The 6,866-nt window shown below is 50.5% G+C and overlaps 1 protein-coding gene across 3 annotated transcripts in view; it reads left to right on the top strand.

The window, feature by feature from the left end:
* The first annotated feature begins 276 nt into the window (after positions 1 to 276).
* DNMBP (dynamin binding protein) overlaps positions 277 to 6,866 on the top strand; it is a 33,195-nt gene continuing 26,605 nt past the window's right edge. The window contains exons 1-3 of one of the 3 annotated variants that reach the window (XM_027672223.1): positions 4,390 to 5,311; positions 6,349 to 6,571; positions 6,693 to 6,857. The gene's annotated coding sequence lies outside the window, so the exon portion shown is untranslated. Of the gene's footprint in view, positions 2,718 to 4,389; positions 6,572 to 6,692; positions 6,858 to 6,866 lie in introns of those variants that run through there. The other 2 variants (XM_027672228.1, XM_027672226.1) reach the window with 2 other exon arrangements.

Below are 6,866 nucleotides of genomic sequence, written 5' to 3'. Positions count from 1 at the left end.
CCCCCCCCACCGCACCGGCACCCGCTCGGCCGCCCGAGCCCGCGGCCCTGCCCGCCCCGGGGGGCTGCTGTGTGCGGGGCTGCCCCGGGCCGCGCTGGCCGGCCGGGGGGCGGTGCTGGCTGAGGTGCCGCTGGTTCGGGGGGTGCTGCAAGCTCGGGTGGGTGCGCTCTCCTCGCCCGGCAGCTGGGCTGGGCACCGTGTGGCTCTCCAGCCCTGGGTGCCCAGCTGTGTGCTCGCCGTGCCCCGCCGGCTCCATCCCGCAGCGCCGATGCTGCCCTGGGAGCACTTTGGGCACCTCGGCAGCACGGAGCAGCTGTGCGGCACAGCGGGAACCGCCCTTCTGCCCCGCATATTGCATCCCTTGGGATTGTGGTCTCTTAAGCCGTGTCTGTGCAGGCAGTGGTAACCTGGGTGGCCACCCCCCAGGCAGGTAGCTGGTTGTAGGGGAGCAGTTGGCCCTTTAGAAACAATGTGGGTGTCCCAGAGTGGTCTAGTGCAGGGAGCCTGGAGTGGTAGCACTGGTGAAGGGTGGTACAGGTGGTACATAGATAGCAGAAACTCCAGACTGCAGCCTGTGCCTTTCCCACATCCACTCTGTTTGAGCCAGCCTGAGAAGAGAAACTTAAGAGAGTTCCCTGTTTGTTTTCATTCCAGCAAATGCAAATCCCTCTTGGATAGCTCTCAGCCTGACACAGTTGCCTTGTACTTTAACAGTTGAACTGGAGGTGCCTCCTCCAGTGGCCTTGCAAGGGGATGGAGGCTTGAGTCACCCTCAGCACAGTCTGAGAGGCAGCTGCTGCTGCTTTGCTGTACCTTTTGCTGACCCTAACTGGTGCCTCAGCTGATCTTGTCCTTGATGCAGTTTGGCCTCTGGGTTCAAACACCTCTGCTGCTGTTTCTGGTGTTTGAAGTACTCCTCCCACCTCTGTCCTTTCTCGTTTCGTTCTCCTTGCCGTACTACCTAGGAAGCCTTTAGTTGTGTCATAAGCATTAACATCTGTTTTGAGGTTTGTCATGATTCCATAACCTTCAGTTTCTTCTGAAAAGGCTCTCTTTCCCATTGCCTCTGCCATCCTTTCCTTTGCTTCCATTGCGATTCTATCGTCCTCTGTTTGAAAGAGTTCATAGATACAGAATTTGCAGTTTTGCAGATGCTTTGCCAAATACAGCCTCTGTGCCGTGCTGCAAGACGTCACCATCAGCCCCCTCATCTTGACTCACTCTGGCTGTGAGTCGTGCTGGGCAGTGTCTAAATGCGTCCTGCTTGTGTGAGAGGCCCTCCGTAGCGCCAGTAATGCCCACGTCTCTGAGCTGGCCGCTGCTGTTCTGTTCGTGAAATCCTCTGCTCTGCCAAGGCCAAAGGTTTCGGTTCTCTCTCCAGCTGCTCCGCTTAGAATTAGCAGTGACATTAAAAACTAGTACAAACGTACAACAGTTTTTAAGAACTGTTAGAATGGCAATAGGATGGGAGGAACTGAGCAGTAGGGCAAAGAGTGACTCTCAAAGCTTTGCAGGGCACCACCTCTGCTAGCTGTCATGGGAGGTGTGGCTGTGTGACATCTCAGGGTTCGGAGTGCAGGTGAGGTGTCCCTGCAGTGGGTGACTGTTCAGGCAGACTTTGTGACAGTGGTGATATGAGCTCGGATGGGACAGCCTGAGTTGTGCTTACCTTAGCACTTCGCTACCTTAACTGGTAATTTCCCTTCATTCTCCAGCAAAAGTATATTTCTAATCACATTCTAAGGGTTGCTCAACCCCACTCCTGAGTGACACAGCTTTTACTTTGTCTTATTTTTAGAACCTTTCTGTTAGGAAATAAAATTCATTGCTTCCTTTGCAGGAGCACCTAGGGATTCTGAAAGGAAGAGGTCCAGGTATCAGCAGAGTCCCTGCTGGGGCTTTACGTTCTTTGGAGATAACAGGCAGGGCAGAACAGGAGTGATGGTGGGTTAAGAGCACAGCTTCCAAGTTAAACTCAAATAATTTCCAGATTTCTGGACTCCCTGCCCAGCAATCAATGCATCATAATGGGCTTCTGTCCAAAAGTTATCTTGAAGAATATTGTTCAGGGTGCAAAGTCAAGTGCTGCATTGTTAAGGAATGTCCTTGTACCCCAGTTCAACTTGTTTTGGATATGTGCTCAAAGTGTAATGACTAATTTTGCAATTGTATACTACTTACCCCCAGGAGCCCAGCCATGGGTACTGCACAGCAGAAGTGGTGCTGCTCTTGAGGTTTTTTCTGTTCCTTTTTCTAAGTTGTATTCTTTTAGTCTGTCTACAAAAAATGGCAAGAGAGACAACCGTGCACCTTGGGGTGAGAGAAGGCAGGACTCGGTAACAGGGTCTGTAAGGTGTGTGCAGCCACTCCGTACAGAATTTGGGGAAACCCTTGTCACCTAAGCTGGTGTTCTGGTCTTTGCATGCTTAGGTCCCCAGTGCCAGAGATTAAATATCCATCATAGTCGTCTTGCTCACATGTTGTGGCAAGGTGCTCTGCTTTGCATTAAAAATTGATGCTGTGTTCTAGTTTCCAGATTACTTTCATTTGCTTGCCTTCTGGTCCAGCACAAGCCCCTCTTTCTTCCTCCCCACACCACACTTACCCCCCACAAACACCACCAGTCTGCCTTCAGCCACGTCCTGAAATGGAGCCAGTGAGAACACTGACAGCCAGAGCCCAGCTGGAGAGAAGCAGTGGTTTCAGTGACTTGTGTGGTACATGGCAGAGCTCCTATGGCAAATACCCCAAACCACCACATGTGTGGTGGGAGGCCAGAGCTTGCTTAAGCAGCCCTTGCCCTTGGTAGTCCTGGTTCTGTAATGTTTGGTGATCCCAAATGAATTCATTTCAATGATTTTTGTATATCAAGTAACAGACAAAGCAAAAGAGGCTATTTGTTTTTGAAGTGAGGAGATTCTTCTTCCTCCAGGGAGCCGTATGGGGTTAGGAGGTGGAGTGCAGAAGAGATCTCTTGTTTCCCTGTGTGAAGCTCAGCAGGAGGACTCTTTGGGATCTGCTGAGACAAGCAGCATGTCCTAACAAGAAGCTGCAGCAATCAGCATTTCCTGGTGGGAGAAGGCTCCTCTCCCCAACACCATTAGTTCGGTTTTTGTCCTGCTTGTCGCGTTTTCTGTTGTTGGGATTCATAGGGTCAGCTCTGCAGTTTGCCAGAGCTGCAGTCCCTGCATTGGCAACATCTCCAGCTGGGGCCCAGGCAGCTTGGCTCTACGGGGTATTGTTTATTCCACCCAGGAGTATGCAGGGACCTCGGGGAGCTTTACAGAGCAACATGTTCTGCTCTGAGCAGGAGAGTCACTGTATGTGGCAACAGCTCTGAAGGCTGGCAAGAGCAGTCAGGGCATGCTGGTGTGCAGGTAATGTCCTACCCTAGAAGTGTGGATGAGGACTGTGCAGGCTGTGCAGATGCAGTGGGGTATGGAGAAGGGAAGGAGGGCTGTCCAGATTTGGAGAACATGAGGAGGAACAGAGGAAAAAGGTAGAAATGCCTCAGCATGTAGTTAGTAAGCTTCTGTCCTTGACACAATGGTGTGTGAAGCCAAGTATAACTCCTGTTTCCCTCCCACTGTGTGCTGTGTATTGATCCTGAAGAGTGCAGTGAGAGCTGCAGCAAATCTCTTGTCAAAGCCAGATCCAGCAGCCTAAGGGTGCACTGAACAGGGCTCAGGGGCGTCTCTGTCTCTGAGAGTGGATTGTGTTTCTAGTGAACAGACATTAAGCTATAATGAGTGGAAAGAGGCATGAAAAAATGTAGGTAAAATGCAAAGGGTTTTTCATTTTTAAAAAATATCACTGGCAGTATTTGTTTAATATTTTTAATATTAATTTCTCTAATAATTCTGTGACAAGCTTGTTTTTTGTACATTTCTGTGAGTCTGACCCATTCCTGGTGTACTGCTCATGCAGACTGTAAGGTTTTTAAAGAGATTGAGACATCTGCTGCACAAGAATCTACTTGTCCCTCTTGTGCAAATCCAGTGTGTCTGTGGAAGCCCACATGGCACGTTTTGGTCTGTTGGTGAAACGTTAGTTTTTCAGTTATGGTGCTGTCATACTGACCATAGTCAGTGCTGCTTCTTCAGTGAGAAACTGAAATGTATTATTGAGAGGGGAAACAAGTGGTGATAGCACCTGCTAAGTTTGGTTGCCTTGCTTCTAATTTGGGGCATCCATCCGTTACTGTTTTTTATCTCATGATCTGAGCAGCCCTTTGGGAATACCACTGGATTAGCTGTCTTCAAGCCCTTTGGGTCTCTCCTTTTTCTGGGGCTGTTAATACTTTTTGTAATCAGCCTAAAATGATCTCTTCACATTGCTGCCTTACGTCTTAAGTGGTTGAAATCCTTGCTTCAGCATCTTTAGTAGGCCTGCTTCCATCTAAGTGATGGTACTTTGACAAGTGCCTGACCATTATTTGTGATGCTGGTGAGTCTGTTATTTGGGATTTCTTACCCTGCACAATCTCAGCTGCAAAAAGAGAGGAGGGATACAAGAAGCTGTCGGTCTCTGTGCAAATGCCTTTTCTTGGCTGTGGTGACTTGATCCATTCTGTGCCTAAGGTCTCAAAAACAGTATTGTAACAGAGTTAATAGCCATCATTTCGTTCTGGCCCCTCCTTTCATCAGCCCATGCCGGACCAGACACGCTCCAGAGATAATGGCAAAATGGGATAGGCAGTCTTCCATGGAGGTAATGTTACTGTGAGCTGAGCATGCAGGCAGGCAGGCTGGTGGGGGTGATTAATGCTCTGGGAATCTACTCTCTGCCTTGCTGCACAATGCTTTTGTGTCAGGCCCAGAGCTTAGCACCAGGCAGGCTGCAGTCGGGTGCCAGGAACACGTTACCTGGTTTGTGCAGGATCAGGCAGCGAGACAGAGCCCGTGTGTTCTCAGCGGGGTGAGTTTGCTGCTGTGCCACAACTTCGTACTTTCACAGTGAGGCTCTCTTTGGATACGGGTCTGCTGCTGGGTGGGGGCAGGAGTCCTGCGACTCGCAGTCCTGACCTCCTCCAGCGTGAAATCCCTGAGCTTGCTCAGTTGTGGCGGAGCCCTCCCTCCTTCCCTCTGGCAGGCAGGGATCACCCATCCTTAAGGTGAGAGGGGATGGTGCTTGGCCAGCTGTCAGGAGCCGTGACTCACTGGGGATCACAGACGGAGCCCTGCTCTCCCTGCCATCTGCTCCTCCTTCTGGAACCTCTTCTAGAGCTATTGCTGAATGTTTGTTTTTACCACATCTAGGGTGGATCTGGGAGAAGCTCGGGCCTGCTATTAAGCGTGAAGAGTTGGACTCAGTAAGTTTCCAGTCTGGAATATGTTGGGAGGCTTCCTTCTCTAGGTGGGGGTTTGTAGAAAATTTGGCAGACAGCACTGCATGGAGTAAGACAAGGCCAAGGTCCCGGAAAACATAATATTTTGTGTTCAATTCTTGTCATGGAGCAAGCAAACCCCACAAGACTGATTCACTGCTTGTGAATACAGGGGCATACTGTCTAGACTTGGATGGAGTCCGGGAGTGATCCTGCTCTTCTTGGTACTGCTGAGGGAACATGAGCCTGGTGGGATTCTTTTTTGGCAGTTTTAGAAGTTACTTCACACTTTCTTACAAGCTGCCTCTCAGGGAATGCTTTTGACATGAATATGTTAGTGTTTTATTATAACCGTAATTAATATATACATGGTGGAGCAATTGCAGTCCTGCCTGTCACTCTCAATCTTCTGTCTCATTGGAAAATCTTGCACATTTTAATGATGAGTCCCCAGAGCTGCAGGTGTGTTAAGGAAGTGACACTCCTGTTCTCATGGGCAGGATCAGTGGGAGGGCCATATCCTCAGCCGCAGTGGCTGCAGCAAAGCCAGGGTTTGGGTCTGCAGCACACATGCTGTAATCCTTGCATGCCTCAGCCCATTCTTGCATTACACCTTTGACAGAAGAAATGCAAGAAATCTCACTGTACCATCATGTGCTCCTGGAGAAACTACCCCGAGGCAGCAATTATGCCTGTAGTGCCTTTTCCCCTCTTTGTCCAGTGCTGCTGTGAAGTTTGAATATTCAGAGTATGGCAAGGATTCCTAGGACCCTGAGCTCAGTCGACAGCCTGTCTGGGAGGTGGAGAGCAGCCTCAGGCACCTGCAAGGGCCTGCTACTGCTGTGCCTGTTGCTGCTGCTCTCCTGTTCCCAGCATGCAGCAGCATGTCCCAGCCACCCCACCTCAAACAGCCCAAGGATCTGTACTTGTCTTTAGTATTTCCAAGCTAATTGATGGCTCTTCCATCTTTTTCCCTGCTCCACATGGTCATGTTTTTAATACTGTTACTCCTTCCGGCTCAGTAGGTTTCTGCTATCCTGAACTGCAGCTCTTTGTGCTCCTGATTCACTCCAGTCCATTCATCTCTTTTTGGTGGCAGAGTGCTGTCGGCTGCTGGATATTGGGCTCTTTGTTTGTACAGCCAGCACAAAGCTGGTGACAAAGGGACAGCCTGTGTCCCAAGGAGCCCACGTGCTATGGGGAAGGCAGTGGAGAGTAATAGGAGCAACGGATGGGACGGCAGAGGTGAGGGTTGGCCAGGGGCCAGGGCACAGCATGCTGGCTGCAGCAGGGGCATGGCATGGGGGTGGGGAGAGACATGCTGAGGAAGCTGTTCCTGCTGAGTACAAACCCGCTTTGTTCCCAGGAGGTGAGTCGGACTGGATAAACAGAGTGGTCCCGTCAGCAGAAAGCCTTTCCCTGGCTGGATCCCCCACTGGCACACTCACTGGAAGTTGGCTGCACCTCATCAGCAGGGATGTTTTCTCTTCTCTGTGTTAGCTTCCCCTCTTCCTGACTCTCCAGGGCTCAGGTGGGCTGT

Source organism: Neopelma chrysocephalum, unplaced genomic scaffold (genome assembly GCF_003984885.1).
Source record: "Neopelma chrysocephalum unplaced genomic scaffold, ASM398488v2 Primary Assembly neopelma1_97390, whole genome shotgun sequence".
In the NCBI taxonomy this organism is placed as follows: Eukaryota; Metazoa; Chordata; class Aves; order Passeriformes; family Pipridae; genus Neopelma; species Neopelma chrysocephalum.
The sequence above is the reverse complement of the archived record's forward strand: the minus strand, read 5'-3'. Positions and strand labels throughout refer to the sequence as shown.